At 44.6% G+C, this 26999-nt stretch overlaps 1 protein-coding gene and 1 long non-coding RNA gene across 9 annotated transcripts in view; one reads left to right on the plus strand and one right to left on the minus strand.

Moving 5' to 3' along the window:
- LOC139059209 (beta-mannosidase-like) overlaps window positions 1–26999 on the plus strand; it is a 335938-nt gene that overhangs the window by 216360 nt on the left and 92579 nt on the right. The gene's annotated exons all lie outside the window — the stretch shown is intronic.
- Window positions 12433–26999, minus strand: part of LOC139059211 (uncharacterized) — a 57939-nt gene continuing 43372 nt past the window's right edge. The window contains exon 4 of the long non-coding RNA XR_011514009.1: window positions 12433–12493. This is a non-coding gene — a long non-coding RNA (uncharacterized lncRNA). The remainder of the gene's footprint in view (window positions 12494–26999) is intronic.

Below are 26999 nucleotides of genomic sequence, written 5' to 3' on the forward strand. Positions count from 1 at the left end.
CCTGAACAAGATCAACAAGCGCCCTAGTGCTCGATCTTATGATGCCCCTATTCGTAAGCTTATATTCGTGATTTAGTTACTTGGGGGGGGGGGGGGGAGGGGCGAGAGCGATGTGTTCTTATACCGTAGAAACATCCCTCAGACCTCTCTGATGTGCTCGTTTTTATTCTCAAGTACCCAATGAAAACATGATGTCCTGGTGGCAGGCCACCATGGCATGTCGCGCAAGTATGACCGCGCTGATTCATTTGGGTTGGCATATACTATTTGGTGCGTCATACTTCGCCACATGCATTTTTCAAGCAGAGCTTGAAAAGGGCGGCCAACTCACTACGTCCCTTTCCTCTGTTTACTTCCGCAAAGTGTGTGTCTATCGCTGTGGTTACCAAATACGCCCAGCGGTATGCTACCACTCAAGCCTTTCTGTCGGCTGAGCAACTGAAGTCGCAGGCTTTCTTCAACACGGCGTCGACGTTCAATACGGCTATCCTCAATTACTTTTCGCGGACTTCGCTCACCGCCTTCCCTCCAGTGTCATCTCTTACACTACTCGCTCCTGCTAGACACAACACAAACACGCAACGACCCTAATGAAGTATCTATAACACGCTAGTTGACATGCTGTCGACGTATATTTCCGCTGAGCACCGGGATTGGAGCGTGGTCATGTCTATGGTGACATTATCGGTCTACAGCTTCGCTCAACAACACCGCTCGTTACTCATCACTTTTTTTTTCCCGACAAGAGTATAGCGTATCTCCGCTGAATGTACTTCCGCTTTAAGTGGGACCTTGCACGCCCGCTTATTCTGTTGCGTTGACGGCGACCGTTGTCGTCAGGCTGCCGCCTAATTCTGAGCGTCGCAGTCACCAGAGTGCACAGAAAGCTGTCTTCCCAAACAAACCACCGGGATTCGAGCCCATCTCCCAAATGCAGCATCTTGCATTTGGGAGATGGGCACTCTAACCATTACGCTACCACCTGCCTCCACCAATTTCCGTTTATCTGCCTTCCCACTTCTCGTTTTTGCTGCAGACGCAGGAAGAACGGATGCAGAAACGAAAAAAAGAAGTAAAGATTGCTTGAGCCGCCAGTGACGCATGACTTTAACTTTGGCAGGGGACCTTCATTGGATCGCATGTAGGCTTGCGGCATCGTGCAGATTGTGGGTCGCCTTAGCTTTAATGTAAATTTGCTTTCACCAACTCTTTTCAGCTAGAACTGAAACGCCAGACAAAAATGAGACCTATCGTTGACTATTTTTCTTGTTTTCAAGGTTTAAAGCAAAAATGCTCATTAACACAAATAGTGATTTGTTTAAGAAATGGCATAAGGATACTGTATTTCAAGGTCATGTTTTGTCAATACGGCCCGGCACCACGTATCGACGAAAGGGCATCACAGTGCCGATGCACGCGGCAGGTTACTGAATGAAGAAAACAGGAAACGACTGTTTTTCAGTTCTCGCAACACATTGTACACAGAACACAAGGCACCCACCATCATGACATTCTTTTTTTTTTTACAACAGCGACACACAATGCCGGACTGATATACTTCCTAAAAGGGTCTCATTTGATTTTTCATCGCAGAACTGCAAGCACAGTTGCGTCGCGCGTGCTTGCAGCCACGTACTGTAGCCGTGCTCCTTTTCCTCTAACAATATGGCTACCGGCGGCTTCAAGCGCTCCCGTAGGTGGCCGATTGGACTGTCACTCGAGAAGTTTAAATACATAACCTCTTTGCATAGAAATGACGGCATGATTGTTAACATCATTGCTCTCCAGACTGATCTTGATGAGCTAACTCATTGGTGCGGTAGGGCAGATGGTAATTAACGCAGACACAACTATACATCTCAAGTTTACTTCCGCTGCTAAGACGATTCCTAATGCCCACACAGTTAATAATACTATCATTGAAACTTCAGCGGCGGTAAAATACCTCGGTGTAAATTTTAGCTCTTATTTATCGTGGAGCACTCATATTGAACTGATTACTACGAAAGACTTAAAAAAACTTTGTCTTCTTAAACGCCGACTACGCCAAGCCAACCAGGATACAAAACTACACGCATACAACGCGCTAATCAAGCCTGTGATAGAATACGCACCCGTGATCTGAAACCCTCATTTTATCTATCTTGTTAACATGTTGAAATCTATACAAAACAAAGCTGCTCGATTCATCCTTTTCCGTTACTCTCGGTATCAAAGTGTAATGGTGCTGAAAATATCGCTCCGTCTCCCGCCTCTGGTCATGCGCAGAAAACTCAGCCGTTTATCTTTTTTCCATACTCTCTACCACAGCAACACACCATTCGCAAGTTCACATCTTCTCCCGGTGCCGCACACACCGGCTCGTCTAGATCACATGAAGAAGACTAAACCCATTTTCGCTCGGACAGACCGACACAAATACTCACCTCTTGTCCTGGCTATTGAAGAGTGGGATTCGCTTCCTTCTAGCATTGCGGCTATCGCTGGACCATCATCATTTCAAACAGCTCTTTGGTACCCCCCCCCCCCCATACTTAGAACATTCCACTGTACAATGATGAGCGTTTTTTTTCGTTTTTTTTGCAGTGTGTGCGTGTGGGCCGTAACGTTCCGTGGAATATTAGATGGCATGTTTTGTAACTTCTGAAGGTGCGATTTTTGTTTTGTTTTGTGGGATTTGCTACATGTGCATTTTTTCAGCACCTGTTCCTAGCCACTTCTTCCCCTGTCAACTTGTACCTGGCTTATTAACTTGTTTATTCCTGTCTTCAGCCATTTATATTCTGTGTTGTATATTGTTAAGTTTCTTTGATGAATCCCCCCCTACGTAACGCCCGCATTGGGCCTTTAGGGTATTGAAATCAAATAAATATTGTTGGCTTGGATATGTTTGGTACGAGGCCCAAGTCGGTACCCTGTCTTCTAACGCGTTCTTTTATTTTTGTCTCTGTCTTGAAGGGACGCGCACCGTAACATGCTGCAATGGTGATTGCGTTGCGCGTATGTAAGGTGAGAAACGCGGTTCTAAAATGTCTGTTCACTAACTTGTGTAGTAAACCCATGTTTATAGTATTCGCACAATAGTAAGAGTCACGAGTATGGCAACCGTAACCGCAAGCGCCACGTTATAGTCGTAACTTGTCGTGACAGCGTAGTTGAAATCCACTGACCCTGCCACTAAGAAATACGTGGCGAGGTATGGCTGATGAATAATTAATTGCGAAGATTGGTTTTCAGTAAACGTTTGTTACCAAGAACGGCGGGTGCTTATACTACCGCAAATGACGGACGCTTGGCGGTGACTCCAATCATTTACTCGCCACATCACAGATCTACACTAGAATTCAACTGGTTTCACCAACTCTTGCTTATATTCTCTCGCCCCTAAACTGCGACTTCGCCTACCACCTGGCCTCCAGCTTTTCCTCTTTGTCCCCCGCTTCTTTCCCAATCTGCTGAGACGTGCTTCCACTGATGTTTGGTCTTATTTTTTCTCAATAAATGAAGGCATTCATTCATGCTTTCATCTGTTACTGCAAAAAATAGCGTGTCTTTATCTACATAACCACCCTGTCTCTCACCTGGACTCTCCAATCGCGAAACAAAGTTGCGGTGTTGCAAATGACTGGGCGTCACATATACAATTTTCTAGGAATGGCCAGTAGCACGGCGGGCAATTTTCGGTGGGTGACGAGACAGTATATAGAACACTTTCTCTGCAATATCCACACTCAGTGCTCTGCTTCGTGAGCTACTATTAGCCGCTACTACGAAGTACGAAATGAAAGAAACCTAGCTGGGCTGGTCACGGACAGCTCTTTTTGGATTCGTGATGCGTCAATATAAAATATATATATTTCGTATATAATCCTAAATGACAGCGATATAAGCGAGGTGAGTTACGCTAGCTCGTTGGTCTTGACTAACGACACTCTTCATGCAGCACTTTCGTCTTATGCGTGTTTGCGAACGGGAATGAAAGACAGGAGGGTAACACGCCTTCCTGAAATTAAGCATTCGGAATAACTCTTTGTTTGACGGTTAGACATGTGTTGAGGGCCCCGATACGAACCACCTGCAAGTCTGTATCAGCTTGCAAAGAGGAACTCAGATTAAACGTTGTCAAGAGGATAGGCTTTTAATTACCATAAAGATATCTTTATTGAAATTCCTTACCATTAGGTGAAAGCCGACTAATAAGCATTCATATTTTCTGTGTTATTAAAACGACCTGTTAATAAAAGGTTGCTGTGTTCTACAGCCTCCTAAATTAGGGCATAAAAAATAAATTGATGCGGGAAGTGTGTAAACGCAGACGCAAGAAAAGGCCGTGTCCGTTTCCAAGTATTCACTCAATGAAGAAGGAGCGCCTCTATACTCTCACATTGTAGGGATGTCAAGAACAAAACACTTCCAAAGAGTGAGTCACGAATATAAGTCATTATAAGGTGAGCTTGCGCGGGAAAAGAAAACGCTCAAAGCGCAACGATGGCTGCGCGCAAAGTGCTTGCTCTGATTCCGATCTACGGATCAAGGCGTCAGTTCGTCAGACTGAAATGGTCGTACATTACAGCGCAATCTCGGGTCCTCAAATGTGACGGCGAATGTAGGCCCGTATTCGCTTCACGCGCGCAATCTGATAAGATAACGCTCTTTCGCTATTGAATCCGTGACAACATACTGGATGTTAGAAACACATGCAGGCACATCTTGAGCTAACTGATAACTCTGGAACTGTGGTTAGACGCTAAAAAAAGCCTCCCCCATAAAAAAAGAATACAGTTGCTTTCAATATTAGCTGAAAAATAGTGCTTGTCGTTTAAAAAGGGCCTCCAACACTGCACAGCGGCACTGACATACAGGAAATTCAAGCGCGAACTATCAAACCAGCGTATCGTGGTTCAATGTATCCCAATAGTTCAGGGGCCAGTTCCACCACGGGTACTGTGTCGGAGCTCATATTTCATGTCAGCATTAATTGTCACAAAATCACAGTATTTTTTCTTTAGATCTTATCATTACACAGCTAAAATACATCCAGCGAAATCCTCATCTTAATATTTCAGTACTTTTCGTTCTAACGTACACATCCGTGCTGATTCATATGTTACAAAGTACTGAAAATGTACCCTATGCTTTCCTCCAGGCAGCAGTTTTTATTCCATATGATGCCAGGAAACCGAGCCTGATGCCACCAACACTCAGGAACCTAATCGGGAGCGCGCACAATGTTCTCGCACACCTTGTGGGATGTACCGTAACGCTGAGGTGCGTCTTGTATAATATATGAGAATCGGCTGTAAAGGCAGTCGTGCAAGGTTTGACACATGCGCTTAAGCTCATGAAGTTGATTTGTGTCAAGATAACCTGTCCAAGCTTTCACAGTTACTTTATAAGATGTCTACAACACCATCAATATGCCGGCTGCTTTTAACTGCACGAAACAAAACTATTGAAATGATACAAACAATGTTAACATCATTTTATCATTCGAGTGTTCAGATTGGTAATCTCTAGATGCGGAGTAAGTTGAGAAGTTGTTTGCGTAATTAACAAAGCTACGTTAATTAAATTTTCAGTAATGGTTCTTACGTGGCTAAAGAAAGTGAGCAGTTTGGAGCCCGTCCACGAGATTATGCAGCCAATCGAAAAACTTTCGACTAAACATGCTTCTGTAAGAGCCATGCGAACAAAAATTTTCCAAGTAAACACTCTTGGAAGGCGTAACTGACGCAGAAAAGGAACATCTGTAAAGCGACAGAAAGAACAGCAGTTCACGACGGGACACAAAAGAGGAACCACACACAAACTGCGCTAACCTTAAGCGCTGTTCTTTATGTGATAATGAAGCAACTAGACCGTCAGTCATTCCTTCCAAACCTGTAAAGTCAACCTGACCACATCTAGCCTTTCGGGATTCTGTCATCAATAGTATGGCCCCGCGAACATATTCCCCGTGGCCTTATAGTCGCGTTCCATTTTTATTCATGCTGTTTTCTCGAAAGCAAGCAGTTTAAAGTTTTGGTGTCAATGCGGCATTGTACGTGTGCCGCAGAAAGCTTGCTTGGTCGCAGGAGTGATGCATGACGCAATGATGGTGCAGATTTAGCGCGTCGCTGGCATCAAGACAATGCGCTGCCGCCGAGGGAAGGAAGATAACGAAAGTGAAAGCTTGGTAGCTGCTCACGGAGCCGTGCCGATGGGGACGGTGCCATCATGACGAAATCTGAGCCGGCGATATTGATGGCTGCAGCGTTCTTGTTTTCTTTTATTCTTTTATACTTTTTTTTACAGCGATGTCGTTAAGAGGAAGCTTTAACACGGGCCCTACTCCGACTCGGCCTATTCAAATAGATGTAAAACGCCGAAACGCTTTTCTTAGATAACCCCTGGACGACCGATTTTAATGAAATTTGTTGGATTCGGGAGAGAAAAGTAAATTCTAGCGACTATTGGAAGCGGAATTTCTATTTAGGGCCTGAATTCTGGTAAAAGATATTAAACAATTCGAAAGTGCGAAAAGTACACAAGCACGAAGTTTAGAAATTATTAACTCCACATCAAGAACTGATATCGCGGTTCTGTAAACAGCATCCATTAGACAATTCCAATATGCCGAGTTATATCTTACGTGAAGTCGTTACGTTGTGAACAAGGGTTGTGGAAAAGCTGTATTTCCATATTACTAAATTTTTTTAGATTCATGCGTAATATATCAATTTTGTCTGCTTTAGATGTGCTGTTAGATCCAATGTACATAATTTTGATATCAGTTTTCATTGCCGAAAGAGAGTTGTAAACTTGATGGTTTCGTTTTCTGAAAATGTGCAATTTTTGACAATTTTGAATAAACAAATGATGACCTAATTCAAGAATTCGAAACCAACAGACACTAGATTTTAAGTTTTTGTTTTAAATGCAACAAAGCTTGTCAAATTAGATGCAGTGGCTTTCGAGAAAAAGGAGTTCTCCTTTTACATTTATTTAGATAGGACCACCAGAGCTAAAGCTTCCTCTTAAAGGCTACTTTCCCCACTATCGCGTCCGCGTGTAGAGCCAAATCCCGAAGATAGCGTAATACCGGCCCGACCCACAGTGGTGGTGAAGCATGCGTTCCGCGCTCCTCATATGTGGGCTGATCCCGAATGTAACGCCATGCCGGGGAGACCCGCGGCGGAGATGAAGCAGGCGTTAAGCACTCCCCATACGTGGGCCGATCCCGAAGACAGTGCAATGCGGGGCCGACATACGGTGGAGGTGCAGTTCGCCATTAAGGGACCCACATACACAGCTTTGCAGGTCATGTTTCTCCACAGAGTGGAAGGGCACTGAGATTTTTTAGTTATCCGCGTTTACCCTGCATGCGTCTGCGATGAAAACAAGAAACAGGTATGCCTGGAAAATCTAAGGTGGTGGAAGCAGGTGGTAGCGGAGAGGTTAGCATACTCAGCCCCTGCACGTACTTATATCTGCATTGACATGGGTTCATGGTAGTGATAGCGACCAACGCTCTACTTTTTCTTCGTACTCTAGTCATTGTGAAAATAAGGATGTGCTTAGCATCCTTACGAGTGGTGAAATGTGAGTGGCATCCTTACGAGTTACGAGTGGTGAAATCCCACTGGGGCTGATTGTGAAGAAAGCTTCCTTCCTCTGTCCACTCTCGCGATGGTGAAGCTAAAAATGAGGAGGAGGCCTGACGGACACAACGTTGATCGTCACCATAACAGAATGGATGGACGACCTGCGGAAAGGACAAGGCACACCAAGTTTTTAGCACTTAATTTGTCCTACAGTAAAGCGCTACAATGGCTAGTATGCCCTCATGGGAATGGTAGACCGAACTGCTGCTCACTGCTAACACTGGACTGATACTAAGAAAATACTCCGTCCGCAGGCACCACGCTACACTGAAACTAGTAAAACAATGTCAGTTTATAAACTGATATTGCCAATTATCTGGTGTCCTTCTTGTGTGTGTGGAGGGCATAGAGGTCCTGGCAATGAAATGGTATTATTTTCGTTTTTGCTGCAGTTGCACACAAACAAAATTCTTTGAAGTTATCCGACAGCGATCTACCGGTGGAGAAGACCAACCCACAAATTAAAAATAATTGCTGGTTTCAGATCTTCCAATTTACTTCGCGCTTAGCTACCATCTGTTATATTCTTCTTTTTGTGCTCTTATAAAGAAGAAAACTCCACATTACTACAATATCAACAACCGTACACAAAATAGACTGGCTTTGAAGCTGTGACCACGCACCGCACTTTTCTACATTTAACACATGTAGTATTGGGGCAACACGTTTGAGCAAAATGATTAGGTTTTCGATCAAAGCACTGTGACAGGCGGGAAAAACTCGTTGTCATGCCCGGTCGAAACAATACCATCTGAAATCTTATTTATTTATATTGATTTTTGAAAAATCACTATAACCGTTTATACATTTGCTTCGTATGAGTTATATACTAGCTTGCCTCGTCAATCTCAAAAATGTATTCTCTTTTCGGGAGACGGCCTTCGTGAAAAACGACGCAACACGACAGTAAAACATCCAGCAAGGCTCTATCCAATGATTGGCGAAATAGTGCACTGAGAGCGTGTCGACTAGCGTGCAATGGAAAGTTGAATTATGATCGTTGTAGGCTTGTGTTACGTCTAGCACGCGCGAGTAGTGTTAACAATGACATTGGTGTGAAAATGGTCAGCTCTATCTGCGATTTGTTCTTGTGGATCTCCACATTGAACGTCGCAGTCGTCACGATGAGAGCACTCCTGTGACATTATTAGCTCAGTGGGCTGGGAAGGCTCGAGTGGTAGCTCACTTTGAGGGGTATTGGCTAACAATTATTAATGTACGTACTTTGCGATGATGAAAAAGATGCAGAAACACCACTGGTGTTGTCTAACTATTCGTAAACAGGCCCCCAAATTTCAATTGGCCCACCCCAAACATTAAGTAGGCTCACCCCCGAATTTCAAGTTGGCACACCCTCAAATTTAAATTGGCCCACCCCCCTCAAATTTAAATTCGGCCACGCCCGATTTTCTTTTCGCCCAGCCTTAGAGGAAGCTTTAGCTCGAGTGCTCCTATCTAAATACATGTATAAGGAGAATTCGTTTTTTTCGGCAACCACTGCACCAAATTTGACGAGGTTTGTTGCATTTAAAAGAAAAACTTAAAATCTAGTGACTGTTGGTTTCGAATTCTTGAGTTAGGTTGTCAATTTTTCGTTAAAAATTGCCGAATATCGAAAATTTTCAAAAAACGAAACTATGAACTTTACAACTCTGTAACTCAACCACTAAATATGATAATACAATTCTGTGAATTGCATCTAGTAGTACATCCAAAGCGGACAAAATTGATATGTTACACATGAACATAAAAAAAATTTAATCATAGGGAAATACAACTTTTGCAAAACCGTCGTAACCAACGTAACAAATTCATGTAAGATGTAAAATGACATATTGAATTTGTCCGCTTTGAATGGTCTAATGGATGCCGTTTACAGAACCGTGATATGAATTCTTTATGCAGAACTATGAATTTGTAAACTTCGTGCTTCTATTTTTTTCAGACGGTCAAATATTTGAAAATCGTTTTAAGAAAATTCAAGCCCTAAATAGAAATTCCGCTACAACAGTCACTAGAATTTAACTTTCTCTTTCAAATGCAACAAATTTCATCAAAATCGGTCCAGGGGTTATCTCATAAAAACGTTTTTGCGTTTTACATGTATTTGAATACGCCGCGTCGGAGTTGGGCCCGAGCTAAAGCTTCCTCTTAAACTCAAATCGCAATCCCAAATTTCAATTGGGCCACCTCTAATTTTCAAGTTGGTGCATGCACGCATGAATTTCCGTAAATCGACGTCCAAATTTCGAGTCGGCGCACCCCAAAATTTAGGCTTGTCCACCCCCATATCGCCCCCAAATTCAGATTGGCCGACCTCGAGATTGCCCCCACATTTAGGTAGGACCAACCCCATATCACCCCCGAATACAAACTGTGCTGCCTCCACAACACCACCAAATTTAGGTTGGCCCACTCCAATACCACCTGCAAATCGAGGTTGGCCCACCCCCATATCCGCCCCAAACTAGCGCTGGCCCACCCCTCGATCACCTCAAATTTATGATGGCCCACTGCAAATCACACACCAATTAAGGTTAGTCCACCCATATATCACCCCCCAATTCAGCTTGGCGCCGCCGCACATCACCGCCGTGGTCAGGTTAGCCGGTCCCAATGTCACCCCAAATTTAGGTTGGCCCACCCCCATATCATCCCTGAATCCAGGTTGGCCCACCCCCATATCAGCCCCAAACTTAGCCTGGCCCACCCCTCTATCACCTCAAATTTAGGATGGCCCACCGCAAATCAATCCCACATTTAGGTTAGCCCATCCCCTTTACACCCCCGATTCAGCTTCGCCCAGCCCCATGTCACCCCCATGGTTAAGGTGTCCCACTACCCATATCCCACCAAATTTAGGTTCTCCCACCCCCGTATCATCCCCAAATCCAGACTGACCCACCCCCCATATTCCCCCAAACTTAGGCTTACCCACCCATATATCACCTCAAATTTAGGTTGGGCCACCCCCATATCAGGCTCAAATTCAGTTTGACTCATTACCATTTCACCCCAAATTTAGGTTGGGCCACTCCCATATCACTACCAAATTCAGCTTGGCCCATCCCTGTATCACGCCCAAATTGATACTGATGGCACTTCCAATTTCAAGTTGGCCACCCCAACCCTTTTTATGAAGACCTATGTATTCATATGGGAAATGCGTCAAGTTTTTTGGCGTTACAGACACGATTTTGCACGATTTTGCTACCAAATTGCTGGGGTACTCGCCAACGAATGCTGCGCATTAAAAGCAACTGCACCGAACGAGCGACGCCATGTGTTGATCCTAAATACTGACGGCTAGCCAAGCTAGCTTCTCTGTAGAGCGACCGGGGCAGCCACAACACGGGACATTTATTCAAATGGATTTTTTACGGGCACACCTACACATTCATACCACTTGGCTGTAGGCAACACATTAACAGTAGCTATTAATCCAAACGCTGCACGTCTTCTCCTAGTTGGCGCATTTTTTATTTGAATGAATCTTTAGAAATAGTTAACGTTCGGGCAGCGACTCAGCTTAGCAGACCCTTTGTTCCGCACGAATGTTGCATAGGAATAGCACTGGCCACCGGGTGGCATTGTGGCCCAGGTGGACCTAATTCGCTCGGAGTATGTGCCATTAAGGACAGGCGAAAGTCGTGAAAACGGACCTTCCAGAAGAACGCAATAAGAATAGCCATTTTGTTCTCCCAGGTTCCACGCTACTAAGCACTAAAGTGTTTTTTTTTTTTTGCATAACACAAAGCTATGCGCAAGCTTCTAGTTATGATGTCCAATGAATAAAATATTCATAAATGCGGTGACCTAACTAATGAACACAACACTGCTATGTTTTAGGAAGGAAAATAGAAAACATAATATTTCAAGAGAACCACTGGAAAACTAGAACCGAAAGCAAACCATGAGCTTTGTGTTTCTGCCATCTGTTGGGAGACTGTAAAACTAAGTCCTATGGCTTCTAAAAAAAAAAGAAACTGCAACGCTGCAAAACCAGAACCGAAAGCAAATATTGGATTTTGTGTTTCTGCCATCTAGTGACAGACTATAAAACTAGGCCCTATGCGGCTTAAAAAAAAAGTGCGAAGCGGGAATCGAACCGCGGCCACCGCGAAGGGAGACGAAAGGTGCGCGCGATTCTACCGCTCGGCCACGGCTTCCGTGGCTACGCGCAGTGTTACGCTCATATTTTTATAGATACCACGTGAATTTTCACGACAGTGTTTCAAAAAACGCTTTTGGGAACAATGTTGCACCATGTGTGGAGAGTCGAGATAGGCATCAATCGAAAGCTGAGTCTCCGGACTACATACGCTGCACTGCGTATTACGATAGACGTCGTAGGTTAATTACAGGCACCGTTCGTGCCTCGAAAATCGAGTACAAATTTTCGTCGTTTCCATAGGCTCCCATTGCTAAACCTTTAACCGCTGTGGGAACAAAATTCTTACGTGCCTTAGCGTGATCACTGCATTTGGCTCGTGTGGATTGTCTTCCAGAACACGTCTGTCGCCTGCGTTTTTCAATAATCGACCTGCAGCTTTTGTTATTCGCGAAAAACCCGCTCGTTCCATTGAAAACGCGCTAGCTTCGTGCCGGGGCCGCTTGGGGCGCTAGTTGGTACGTGTCCAGAAAAGCTGGATATGGTTTCTAAGAAAGCACTGGATTCCTTCTACTCACAGTAAAGCACGTTGTTTTCTTAAAGAAATAATTATCCAAAAAAAGTAAAAACTACAGCGTAAACAAGCAACTTACCCACTTAATATGGGTTGCGCATGTACGCACATTTGATGCAGGCTTCATGTAACGAAGATGAGTGAGTGAAGCTGCTATTGCTATAGCTGAAAAAAAAACACGCAAAAGAACAGGCTAGACGATAACACCAAGGAAGAAGTTGAACTGATTAAACAAGCATTCATTGTGGAGGAGTAGGAGGAGGAGGAGGAGGAGGAGGAAATAAAGAGAGAAGGCAGGTCGTCTTACGATGGGAGAGCTTCTGATCGTAAATGTAGAAAGCGCATGCAATGTAAGAAACATATATGCCAGGGGCACCCATTAGGCTCCGCGTTACCAACTTCGCAAACAAGCAAGACACACGCAGAGCTCGCATGAAACAAGGCATTGGTAAGGACGGACCGAGCACCATTACTTCAGCAACGTTCTTGACGCTTTTCGAGGATGCTGGGGGACAAGCCTAAGACGCTTTCGGAGAGTGAAGACCTCGAGGTGACTGTGTCGTGTTGCCTAGAGTAAACAGAATGCACATACGTCCAGCTGCCAAAGCCATTCACCGTGCTCTTTAGGCGACGCGAATGACCCCTTTGGGCATAGGCCCTTTGAAGCGTGCTTCAAGAGCGCGTAAGGAAAATACGGGCGTACCAGCGTTGCGGTAAAATCAACAGAGCTCTTGTTTTGCTTTGCTTTTTTTTTCTTTTGTCTGTGTTTATGACTGCGCACGAACTCACATCAAAGGTAGCCGTCTTGCGTTCTCATTTTGCACACTTGACTTTTTTAGAGTTCATCAAGCGTCACCGTTGATTTTATTTCTTTGCCGTTTGTATTATTAGAACGGCAATTCCTAGAAAAAAAAATTGAATAAGTTTCGAGGGCTGCATTTGTATTACATGTCATAGCGTTAAATAAGTTGCGCGTTAATTTGGGACTGTACCGTGTGTGCACATTTGTCTTTTTATATTTCCAACATTTATAAATAAGGAAGACCTGCAAGATTTAGTTGAGTCACTCGATTAAATCATTCAAGTAGTTGCATTATTTAATTTCTCAATTACAAACTTCACGGCACATGTTTATAATACAATGTTTAAGGTAATCGTCATAAAAGTCTAGCTAAGTGTTTTACAGTCAAAATGGCGATGTAGACCGATATAACTAGACCGAGCCATTTGGACAGTCTTAAAAAGAAGAATTACTAGTAAAGAAAACAAAAAAAAACATACACGCAATGTCTAACTTGGATACTGTCGCAAAATTCGAAGGCCATTTCTTTGGTACGCCATTCAAGGAATGCCTATTTCGCTATATCTTAAAAAAAACATTCTGCATGTTTTTTGAGGTTAACTGTTTCTTCACTGCAGTTGCTAGATGGTTAAGCGATGCAGAAATGGTTAAGACCTTTCCCAATCAACATACGACATATGGTAGCACTTGTTAGCATTGGATAAATGTAAATGATAAAAAAATGTGTACCTACATTAACAGCAAGATTGGAAATGGACATTCGACGCACATTTCGCTTTATGCATATGTAGAAAGGGATTAAAAAAAAGTTATTGCCTGGCACGTGGCCACTTCCAAAATCCGAAAGTATAAAGTCGTAGGCTGTCCTTGCACGGAGTTTGGTTTGTTCACTTTTTCCTCCTCCTTCTGGGTTCCTCGTTCACTTCGTGCTTCGACAGCCCTTATAGGCTTAGCTGAGATGTACAAAACGAAAGCAAGTGTTTCTTTTTTCCTATAAAGAAATGTAAGAGAGCTAAGTTGGGCGATTTGCCTGGGCCCCAGTATTACCCCCTCCCCTCTAAAAAAAGAAAGCTTTATAGCAACACGACCACAGCGCCCGTGTTTTCGTGTTGTCTTTCTGTTTCTTTGTTGCTAGCGCTGTTTTGCTGCGGCAGCAGTTAGGTGCTACAAACTGGACTCGCCTCGTCTATCCATCCATTCATTCTGTTACGTTGAAAGCATAACGGAATGACAACACCTAACGACAGTTTTTTTGGTGCCGTCAGGCCACCTCGTCGACTCCGGCTTCGCCTTCGCCATGGGTGTGAAGGAAAGTTTAACTTTGTTCCCAAACCGGCGACGAACGGAGTTCGAATCCATGTAACTTTGGCAATGTGCAAGTCGGGTGCGCTAACCACTGAACTATTGAGCAACGACGGCGCCAGACAATTACTGTGAGGTTTTGTATTCCAGACAGGCTCCGAGACCAGTGGCGTCTGTGCATGTATTTCGGAGGCCAAAGCAAGTAGCTATTGAACTGGGGGTTGGGGGGGGGCATGACATTCAGCGCATGACATAGAAATTGTTCTTGACAGCATGGCGGCACGTTTACGCGCATTTCTTTGTTGTCATGTTCGTGAAGACAGCGTCGAAGTGCACATAGAGGCGCAGATGAAGATGATAACGCTGGCATGTGCGTGGCACGCGCATGGCTCGTGCTCAAATACACTGAGGATGCACCCAGGATCAGGCGGTTAGTGCAAAACAACGAAGGAAGTATCGACGAAGTCACTACCAACAATGACGTCGCAACGAGTAATGCCACATAGTGACTCACTGGATTCGTTGACGCCGAGCGCTCGACATAGCAGCACTATCAATGTGCAGAAAAAGAAAATACTTTCGCTCAAATCTCGTAGATGTCGCAGCGTCCTTTCGGTCTTGGCATTATTGTTGAGAAAGTGTAGCCTCAGAGCTCAACAATCCACAGCCGTAAATTTTAAGATGACTCACTGAGCCAGAAAAAGAAGATGCCTTTAGCACTGCAACTGCCTCATGATTTGCGATTTCAATTTCAGCTTACACAAACACCGAACTTCAAAAACGCTGCAAGAAAACTTCGAATTTGAAGATCTTCTCAAATGACACTGCTGCAGTCACGTCGCGCAGGTGGGTGTTTGGACGTTGTCCTACTCAATGATGGAAACTGGAAACATGACTGGTTACACAAATGGTCGAAACTTATTGCATTCACCACGTCGCAACCTCATCATAATAACACACAAAATAAACAAAAATAAGCACGATGAAACAAGATTGTCTGAATCAAATATATTCAGAGAGTTATATATCTAACCGCCCTGAAAAACAAATGGAAGTAAGTCTTTGGACCCACATCTGGTGAACAGATGTCCAAAGTAAATTAATATAGCCTACTTAGACACGGGAAATCTGAGAATCTATCTTTACTTGTCTATGCACGTGTTTCGAACTCCACAGCATGCGTTACTATGCCATCTTAGTGTAATGGACGAGCGCGAAGCGTCTACAAATGTTGCAAGAGTTCAGTATTTCAGATACCTTGAGAGAGATAGAGCGAAAGCAAGAGGAGGTACGACGGTCAACCGGATGAACGTATGGTTTGCTGCGCTACACAGGAGCATAGACGTACAGTCGACACCCCCCCCCCCCCAAAAAAAAATAAAGGAGAAGAGAAGAAAAGAAAAGAAGACGATGTGGTTGTAGTATACCCTTTCTTCATGGGTCGTGCGTTATTCATCGGACTGCGAGGAGAGAGTGTCACGTAAGTGGAGAGTCAGAAAATGAAATTTTCTCTTCCGGTGGTTTCTTGTGCGAAAGAAACAAGATGATCATAAATATGATCTCGACATTCGACACAGACTGCGACAAAACCTGCAAGAAGTGCCCTACAACTCTCGTTATTAAAAAGGGCTTGCCATTAATGGCGGTCAAATCAAGAGTTGACGGCTATGAAATGAAAACGAATGGGAGGAAACGTGCTATTTCCGGAAGCGGTAGTGCTGCATTACGATCAACTTCTCCGGAAATTCTGTATTGAAAGGCGCCGTTTGAAGACTGTGCATTGAAGACGAGTGCCATTCGAAGGCCATCGATGAAGTAAGAACAGGACCGGCTTCACTACAATCAGAAATTGTGGTGGAGGTGGCTGGTATACAAGAACAAATACCTTTAACTTAGCCGTGCGGTAGACAGACACAACACACGTTTCCTCTATCGTTGACGGATAATGGATAGTGGCATTATTTTATCGCAGATAATGTTTGTGTCTACCAGTTACCGTTCCCGTTTCAATCCAGCATATCGCCCCTGGAACGCACAATCATTAGCATCTCTGCGTGCCCTATCAACGGCCAGGTGAGAAGCTAATGCACTAAACGACGTTACCCACGGCTGACGCAAAGTAGCGAGCAAGCCATCCGTGAAAGTAACACGTCCACCACTAGCGTGCAGCGTTCACGGCTGGTTTACTCGTTGTTCTAATGTCGCAGCAATGTTACTATACGTTGGGTTTACTTTGACACTTGTTGCGTCGAGTCACTGCTCCATTTCTTTCAAGCGTCATCTCGACAGTCCGACATTCATTCCCCTGAGCGTGTGCTCCATCGCGTCCGTAAGCAATACCTAGTGGCACAAGACGTGACATTGAAGACACTTGTCATACGCTATGCTATGAGCCAACCAGGGGGAGCAAATACACAGACTCGTTTGAATGCAAACCTCAGGCGCAGTGCCAGAGTAGAACATTCGCATACGGTTTACACTCCGATAAAGAGCTAGGCATCGTAGACACCAAACAGCTGTTAAGTATCGGCAACAATGTGAGGGACACATCGCGGGTGGCTTAACGGGATCTGATGACGAAAGCTATCGCGACGTCATCGAGGGTGCCGGCGGGGCGTTTGATTCGAAGAGAGCGTTCACGTGACCGCCGTGTGGGCGTCATCATAGCGCTCAGTTTTTGGCGGCTTCGCTCTGCGCTCGGGAGGGGGGGGGGGGTGCGGAGCTTCGACGAAAATTTAAACGGCGATTGCAGCGCTGCTACGCGTACAATCAGGAAAATAACCTCAGAAGTTAATGACACTGTGGCGGCCTTGCAAACCACCGTAGACTTACAATTCCAAGATATCTTCAGTGTTCCTTTAAATTTCGAAGCATTTTCATTAGTGGGACAACTGTTTTGATATCTGTGGTAATAGTCATCGAAGATGACATCATCGCGTGTTTATGCCAAGACGCCTAAATAGATACAATCTTCCTACATTTTCGCATTCTGCGGCTTTAGTATGAATATCAAGGTGATTGCATCTACATTTAACAAATATTAATTAAGTTAAAGAAAGCTTTATGTAGCGCCTGTGCTTCTGCAAAGTTTGCCGCCTGACGAAACTGCTATTCCTTGATGAAAACACTACGTCCTTTCAGTCTTTCCGACAAAGAGGCTTTCCTGAGCCCGACATTATGAAATATAGCCGTTCGCGCCGAGCGAATATAGAAAAGCAACATCAAAAACGGCAAAATACGCTAGTATTTCAAGCCGCGGGGTGGACACGCCGGCGGAATACTAAGAATTCTCGGACCATCTTCTCTTCTTTCGCCTTCTCCGGATCTCGGTGTATGCTCGCAGTGAGTTTATCAAAAATTCTCGTATTTCTCTTCGCCTCGAAGAGCTCTTAGACGCCATCGGGTAGCGGAAGGGGCCCGAATGGCAGTCCATAGGGCCACAGAATGCTTCCTGCATATTGAACAGCCATGGCAGGCGAACAAAAAACAACAACAACAATAACAACAACGACAAGAACAACCAGAAAACGATTTCGCCTTCTCTTTCCTTTTCTCCTTAGGCATCCAGCGCCCACCCTTGCGCCGTGTGTAGATGTGTACGGTCAAGAATCGGGCCTATAAATGGGGGCACCGAAGGCGCCTGGATCCCGGCGTTTGCTCGGGACGACAGCGCGTCCTTTGTCAACCGCCGTGTGGTCGCGCAGCCAAGTAAGAATGACAACGGCCGTATACATAGAAGTGTTTTCACCTTCCCGTGTCATCGGCGCCCTCTCACGTTCTCTCTTCAAACCTCTACCATCCGGCCACTATAGCTGTAGTTCTCCGCTTAGCGTTTTCCCGAGTGCGGTGACGGTGGAGAACACTTTCGTAGCTCGCAAGGCAGGACCACTACCACGGATTGCCTGCATACCAATGTGACCACTCAGATTCGACATCTTCGCCGCCCGCTTTGCAGTTACACGATGGTCAGTATTGGGAACCATCGCCTCACTCGCACCACATTGTGTACTCGCTCGTCTGATCTCGACTCGGGCACAAAGCACAACGCCGGTTTTTGCCATTTGCGTGGTGAGACAACACGAGCTCTCGCACTTTTGCGGGCGCTGCGTAATACGCTGGTGCAATGACCAACCTACGCACGCTCCTACCTTTGTTGAAGGCTATCCCGTTTGTGTAAATGATCGAGCTTTAGTGCCGGCGCGTCTTGGTCCTACGTCAAGGCTTTGGAGTCCTCGCTAGCCTGACGTGCACATGGTGTAGCTCGTTTGGCTCGGACGCCCTGTACGTAACAAATCGCGTTTATAGCGTTAGTATGCTTCGAGCAGATGAAACGCACTTGTCAATGGCCAAATATGTGCTTTACTTCCATGTTAATAATAAAGATAAGAGCGTGCTGCACCATGCTCTGATATTCTGTTGTAGCTTGGAGGACCTTAAATTTTTCTTAAGGAGCTTTCGTCTATTTTTTTCTTCTCTGTCGCTGCTTCCTAAAATGAAACATGATGATCTTTAAGCCTATTCTACCCTTAGATGTCCGTCATATTCGAATTAAGTCTAGTATTTTTAATAACACATTCTTTGCCATGTGCACTATACAGCCGCCTTTTCATCCTATCCGGTAGGTGGGATACTGCATCGTACTGAAATTCAGCCTAGCCGTTTCTTACTGGCCCAACGCGTTTCGAACATACCTAGCTTTGGTATAATTATCCTGGGGCGCTTTTTCTTGCATTATACTTTGGTGTGACTAGAGCAGCGTCTTTCGACCACCGAGAGAGAGAGAGAAAGCATGGCCAGGAAAGGCAGGGAGGTCAACCAGACGAGCGCCCGGTTTGATACCCCTACAGTGGGGGTGGTCGAAAGGGGAATAGAAATTGGAAAAAAGTACAGGGTCTCGTAAGATCTCTCTTAGGAGGTGTACGGCGAAAGCCTACTCTTCCTCCTCTTATCATTCACCTATTTCTCTCTGCCTCTTCTCTTTCTAGTCTTTCTTTTAGTCGTTACTGCTCACTACTAAGCATGTTTACTCATTTGTAATCAATTGTGGTCATTACAAGCCGTCGTTAACCATGCTTGTCATATCATAGTCATTAGTAGTCATTACAAGTCATTTCAGTCAATATTAGTCATTAGTTTTCATTACTAAGCTTATTTAGTCATTTCTAATGAATTGTAGCATTACAAGTTGTCGTTAGACATATTGATCATTTCGTAATCATTACTTGTCATTACAAGCCTTTCAGTCATTATTAGTTATTACTACTCACTACTAAGCATTTTAGTAATTTGTAATCAATTGTGGTCATTACAAGCCGTCGTTAGACATGTATGTCATATCCCAGTCATCAGTAATCATTACAAGCTATTTCAGTGATTATTAGCGACTACTGGCCATCACTAAGCACTTATAGTCATTTCTAATCAGTTGTAGTCGCTACAATTCGTCGTTAGACATATTGGTCATTTCGTAGTCATTAGTAGTCTTTACAAGTCATTTTGACCTGTACCAATCTCTATTATGACGTTATCATTCACTAACTGTCACTATTAATCGTTTTTCCTTCTTTAATCTGTTTTTAATCTGTCTTCACATGGCGTGATGACGCTTCGGCGGACACTCCGGTGGTCTGATCTGCTGACACAAACTTCACCATGAGCCTAGAAAGGCTTTTGCCTTAAAAAAGGGAGAAAGTAATCACTGAGTGCGTGTGGGAGGATGCACAGCGACACTATAAACGGTCTCTTAAGCCGGTGCAACTAACTGCTTCCGCCGAACTCACTAATTTACGGATGATGTGCAGCTTTGTTGCTAGCCTGGGAAACCACGCAACTAGTTCAGTCGAAAACAGATGACTGGACTCGCCGGTCTCAGCGTCACCGTTATGCATGCAAATCGAAGCTTGAGAAGGTAAGGGGGTGGCGCAGTGGGGTCGTGGCATGCTGCATGAAGCCTCTCGTTCTCCGCCTATGGCCTCGCTCTAGACGATTATCAATTCAAACTAAGTCTGTCTTCATTGCCCAAATGGCGGACAGTTTCTATCCAGGCAACAAGCTCCTCGGACTGTTTTCGTTCGTCGCAAATGACGGCGGGCTCACTTCGATTAACGTCGTAGCGAGAAGAGAGAAAGCAGAGACGCTGACGTTCCCCGATGCGCCCAAAACCGAGTGCTCCGGACAGCAAACGCTGGCCGTGGCGTAAGTGATGACGCCAGATCTGTGCGCTGGTTTCCCTTGGCACTGAGTAAAGGTATCGGGGTTGCAGAGGGTGAGGAGAAAATGCAGTGGGAAGGTTAATTGAAAATAACAGTGAAACACATCGTGGCAAATTACGAAATCACAGGTGCACTCACCTCCGATTCCTGCTTACGTAGGCGTGCGATACCTTAAGGATCACGTGACAGCTGTTGAGCTCTTTTGGGTACTGACATTCATACAGAGGAGTCAGGATTAAACAAAAAAAAAAGTTGAACATATGGCAACAGTACAGTTTTCATCACGACAACATGCACGTCATCGGATCTCCTGACCTGCAAGCTTCTACAAGTGCGCAGCGTTTCGCGCCGTCTTTCTGTCTTGTTATTCACATGGGCCTACAGCAATCATAAACCTGTCATTTCCCATTACAGAAAATGCATGAGACATAAGAAGAGAAAAAAAGTTCGGCAGAACTAGTGGTTTCTCAGTTTCGCAATGACTGGGAAGGCTCGGTTGCAGTGGGACAGCGCACTTATTAGTTCACAGCCCACTTCTGTCTACGTGAAGCTGCGAGTCTGAGTACAGGGATATATATTTATATATTTTTAATATATTTATATTGTTACGGGGAGAAAAAGACGTATAATATATTTACAGGTTATATACAAAAGGACGCTTCGGATGTCCCACAACATGGCTACCGAACCAAGCGAACATAACCGAGCGTCGTCGTCTTCTCTCTCTTCATCTTCATCGCAGACAGTGCCTCGTAGCATGGCCCCCGGCGGCGAAGGCACCGTAGCTTTGCTTTGTAGGTCCAAGAGATATGGTTTTAGTCTTGTCACGTGGACGATATCAGAGGCAGACCGCGCCATGGTTACATCGAGAGGTTCGATTTCATATGTCACCTCGGTTACTTTGCACAAGACACTGTACGGGCCAGAATGTGGTGAAATCAACATCTCACAAACACCAACACGTCGTGATGGTCTCCGGAGGAGGACTATGTCACCGGGGTTGAAATGGGTATCGCGATGGCGGGCGTCATATACACGTCGTTGCTTTTCTTCTGAAGCGTCGAGACGCCAGCGGGCAATTTCATGCGCATCTGCAGCTCTAGAGAAAACATCACGAGTGCATTTTGACGTCATGTGAATAGCAGTGGGAAGGAGCGTGTCGAAAGCAAGTGCGGGGCCTCAATCGTATAAAAGGAAAAAAAAAGTGGAGAGAAACCTGCATAATCATGCCGGGACGTGTTGTAGGAAAATGTTGCAAAAGGGAGGGCGGCGTCCCAGTATTTATGGTCAGCGGACACGTACATGGCCGGCATGCCTGTGATAGTTCTATTAAGACGCTCTTTCAGCCCGTTGGTATGGGTGCGATACGCCGTTGTAGACTTGTGCTGTGTAGTGCAGAAGTGCAATATATCCTCAACAACTCAGCAGTTGTTGAGGACATCAGCAGTTGTCGCAGCAGTTGTTGAGGACTGCGGTGGTGAAGTACTACATCTTCGTGGAGGAAGTCAGCCACGTCGGGTGCACAGCTGCTAGAGAGAGCGCGTGCAATTGTATAACGGGTGGTGTAGTCCGTATCAACTGCTACCATTTCTTTCCATTGACCGAGAGAGAGAGAGAGAGAGAAAGGCAAAGGAAAGACAGGGAGGTTAACCAGAGATTATCTCCGGTTGGCTACCCTGCACTGGGCGAGGGTAAAGGGGATGCAATAGGTGAGAAAGAAAGAAGGATAAAAATGAAAGGAAAAAAAGCCTAAGCACACAGACGCACGTACACACGAACTATTTCTGTCGGCACGGTCAAGCAGCCCGCAAAGGCATTCCTAGTCTTACGCAGTGTCACCGTACAGTCCTGCACCACACCGAGAGATGGAAAAGGCCAAGGAGGTCAAGACCGACCATGAAGGATGGTCCTGTTGGTATTTCAATGAACCGAAGGCGCCCAGCTGGAAGAGTGGCCGGTTTCTCGCGGTGTTGGCAGGATTTGCAGGAAGTAACGTAGCCGGAAACAGAACGGTAAATTCCGGTCCAGAAAAAGCAACGTCGAACATGATCATAGGTCTTTTAAACTCCTAGATGACCAGCGGTGGGAATATATCGTGGTTCACTTCCCATCAAGGTGTACCAGAGGCTACACTAAACTACTGAGGGTTGGATAATTCTGTCATGTTTATGTCTTTGATGTGCTCATCTGACGCGAGGACGGTCTGATGTATGGGCCTAGGAAGGACGAGAAGCAGTTCCGACTTGGTGCACGAACAGGCGTACAAAAGAAGTAGTTTCCAGCATACGTATGATGTCTCTCATCACGGAAAGATGACACCATTGCTATATATATATATATATATATATATATATATATATATATATATATATATATATATATACTGTGCTTTTACGATTATAAGCCGCAACACTGTATTACACGCACGTATTGTAAGCCGGTCGGCATGATGAAAATCGATTGTGCGCGCTCGCACACTCATTGCAAAATGCGATACTTATCAATTTCATGGACTAAATTTCAGTAAGTATGATGTTTACTAGCCACAAATTCTAGTACAAAGAAAGCACTTCAGCCAACAATCCTCCTAAACCAAGAAAATCAACATTTATTTCATTTCACTCGAACCCATGAGATGCGTCTTCTTCTAACGCAGCTATTCCTACGCAGCCACTATTAGCTATTAGCTATTAGTTCAGCCACTTCCGCCAGCAGCATTGCTGGGTCACCTCGTCAATGTATGAATAACATTTGCGCGACGTTCTAAACCTCCTCCCTCTTTCTTTTTATCCCTATATCTCCTCCCTCAGTGCAGGGCAGATAATGGGGCGTGCATCTGGTTAACCTCCCTGCCTTTCCTCTCTTCTTTGTCTCTCTCCCTCGCTCTCTCTCTAGGCACATCGCTGACATTGTCTCTACCACGTGGAGTGCTCGTGTAAAAAACGTTCATATTGGTCGGGTCAGCGTGTACGATTTGACGCATATGTAATTCGCATCGTTCTATAAGACGCACCGACAAAAAACTTTATGAAAGAAGCGTGTCTTATAATCCAGAAAATATGATATATATAGTTAAAAGACAAGCGTTCGTGGCAGCGCCTCGGTATTTGTTTAGGTCCACATTGAAAAACACAACATAATTGGTCCGAATTTTCGGCCGTAGACCAGCCTTCATCAAGAATAATTGTACCGGCGCGCGACAGTTCTCTTTTTCGCCTCGGGTGGATCATTGTAAGATTGTGCGACTTAGTTGCGAAGAAGAAGTTGCTAACAGAATTAACGAGAGAAAGTGGGATAATGCACAGTACAATAAGCACTTGCATTAAGTTCCGCATGAGTGAGGGACAGCACATCACCACTGCACCACCATCAGGCGAGTGCAAACATTCATACATACATATATATGCATGCATGTATGAATATGTAAATTATAGTATGCGCCATGTAAATGCACAGCGCATGCCGAGAGCTTCGAACGCAGCCGAGAATACAACATGCACTAACGAATTGAGGCACGTGACGAAGCATTTACAGTAACATGCAATATCGAAGCGTGCGTGTCCTGCTATACGCCATTGAGGTCGCTCCAAGCTCTGCAACGTTGTTGCTGTACATTTGTACTAGTATAACCGTATTGCGGAGGAGCGACATATGTTCTGTAAGTGCGAGCGTACGTATCTTTGACCGTCAGCAATCAAGGGCAAAAACTCCATCTAGTCGTACGCGTATGTGCCGCTAAAGCCGCCACGTACGGAAAACAGTCTGCAGTATTACTTTTTCATTTATTTCATTTCATTTATTATACCACAAAGGCCCCATTTGGGGTATTAGATGAGGGATGGGCTTTAATTACAGGAAAAGCTTCATTTCCCTTCCCCCTTGAAATGACGTGGATTGGAGTAGTGCATGGCAACTGTAGGTAGATGGTTCTAGACCCGTGCGGTCGTCAAAGAAAAGGAGTGAAGATGAGTGATAGTTTGCGCTAGGGGGAGGGTAAACCACTCTGGGATCGTTTGTGCGGCTGGACAAGCGATGAGCGGTTACGATAGCCGGAACTTCGAAGGGAGCATTATAAAGTTTGTGGCAAAGGCAAAGGCTACAAATGTGACGTCGCAATTCAAGGTTGGTAAGGTGATCAAGAGCGCCAAGCTCGGCAACGCTGCGACTCAATAAAACAAGCTGCCCGATTTTGGACTGATTCGAGAATATTAGATAGATTAGATTAATGAGGATCCTAAACAGCGCATGCGTATTATAACTTTGGACGAACAAATGCAATATAAGCTATTAGTTTCACTGATGGGGGAGCGAGTCTTAAGTACCTACGAAGAAAGCATAAAGCGCGATTCGCGGAGTTAGTTATGTTTGTTACGTGGGTTGACTAGGAGAGATTGCTTGAAAATATTGCGCCAAGATATTTATAAGGTTCAGTGGATGTTATTGCGGAGCCGGAGATGATATATTGTACTGGCTGTTAATGTGGCATGCGGTGGAAAGATATTAATGAAGCTTTCTTTATATTTAGAGACCAGGACTCAATAAGGTTGAGGCTGTTTTGAAGGGTATAAATATCTGCGCTGTTTCTAATGGATCGATATACGACGCACAAATAGACTAATGGTAGCAGAGATATTACTTCGGAGGTCATCAATATCACTGAGAAAAATTATGGGTCGATGTACTGTACCACGAGACGCACCAGAGATTACGGGGGATCTGTTTGATGAGTGGGTGTTATCATCGAAAAATTGTTGTCGATTGGCGAGAAAACTGCGAACCCAATTATGTACACGTGTGGTAATGTTTAGCTAAGAAAGTTTTAGGAGAAGCCGTTAATGCGGAACTTTGTCGAATGATTTTTCAAAGTCTAAGAAGAGCGCATCGGCGGGTATGTTTAAGTCAAGGCTGGAACTAATATCGTTAACAAATAAAGCTAGTTGGGTATCACATGATAGTCCAGCACAAGAGCCTTGTTGACTAGAATGAAAGAAATTTATGCAGTCTAAGAACTTGGCAATGTTTGAGTAGACCACATGTTCCATTAGTTTAGAACAAACGCTAGTAAGGGAAACAGGGCGGTAACTTCTGCACAAAGATGGAGGACCTTTTTTTGGATACTGGAACAATATTTACCACTTTCTAGTCTACCCGTACCACTCCTGTTGATAGTGACTGCTGGAAAATATGGCATAGTGTCGTACTAGTAGTTGATTTCGTGTTTTTCAGCATTTTCGCAGTGATACCGTCCACGCCACATAAAGAGCTGAGTTTTAACGGGTCGATCAGTTCTGAAATGCCGTTCGGACAACATGTGATGTCGGGAATCATGGTATAGTCCATATAAGGAAAGGGAGGTAAGTTGTCGACAGGTTCTTTTGTAAACATGGTATAAAAAGAAAGGCGTTAAGCTGTTCGGCGGCCTCACGATCGGGAATGGGATGGTTTTGTTCGTCGCACAATGCTAATGGTTGGGCGTTAATTGGGTTGGCGATTCAGAATTTTTTTGGTTATTTTGTAATATAGCGAGCAATGTATGTGAAAAAAAAGGGAAAGTTTGTGTCTGTTTGCGAGCCTTTCGAATTCTTTGTCTATGTTATAGTAGCTGCTCCACGTGCGTACGTTATTGGAGCGTTTTGCGGAACGAGACAGCGTTTTCTTTTTATTATTCAGCTGCCTCAATGTGACGTTGAACCATGTGAATACCTAATTTTCAGTTACAATAATGTTGAGCACATGCTTAGTGAACAGGTCTAGTATTCTGTTTTTAAAGAGTAATAAGATAGTCATGACTGAACGCTTTGAAAAGTCAGTTAGAAGGAAAGAAGGAAATTCTTCGAGCTCGGAGTTTATAGCAGAATAATTACCCTTATCGTACAATCTTATTGTTTTAGTTTTATTTGTGTGATGCGAGTGTTGACAGGAGTAGGATGGATGGACTACTGAATGGTGACTGAGTCCTGGCAAAAACGTCACTTTTGATACCCTCTCGGGCCCGGAGGCAAGAAAAAGATCCAGAATATTAGAAGAATTATTGCTGTAGCGCACGGGTTCATTGATGAGTTGCGTTAGTCCAAAGGTTAGGCATGAATTGATGGAACCGCTCTCGGTACAGTTTTTGGAGGCTATACCCATGCTAGATTGGTACAGGATATTGCCGGAAAACTGAAGTCGCCGAACAGCAGTATCGGAACATGTCGGTAAGTTATTAGGTTACAGAGCGAAAAGCCTCATGGTAAATGGGTACAAAAAGAGAGTCACTATCAGTAGAGAGAGAGATGCAAATGAGGGAAATGCAGGGAGGTTACCCAGAGTTAAAGCTTCCGGTTTGCTACCCTGCACTAGGGGAAGGGAAAGG

This window comes from Dermacentor albipictus, chromosome 4, assembly GCF_038994185.2.
Source record: "Dermacentor albipictus isolate Rhodes 1998 colony chromosome 4, USDA_Dalb.pri_finalv2, whole genome shotgun sequence".
In the NCBI taxonomy this organism is placed as follows: Eukaryota; Metazoa; Arthropoda; class Arachnida; order Ixodida; family Ixodidae; genus Dermacentor; species Dermacentor albipictus.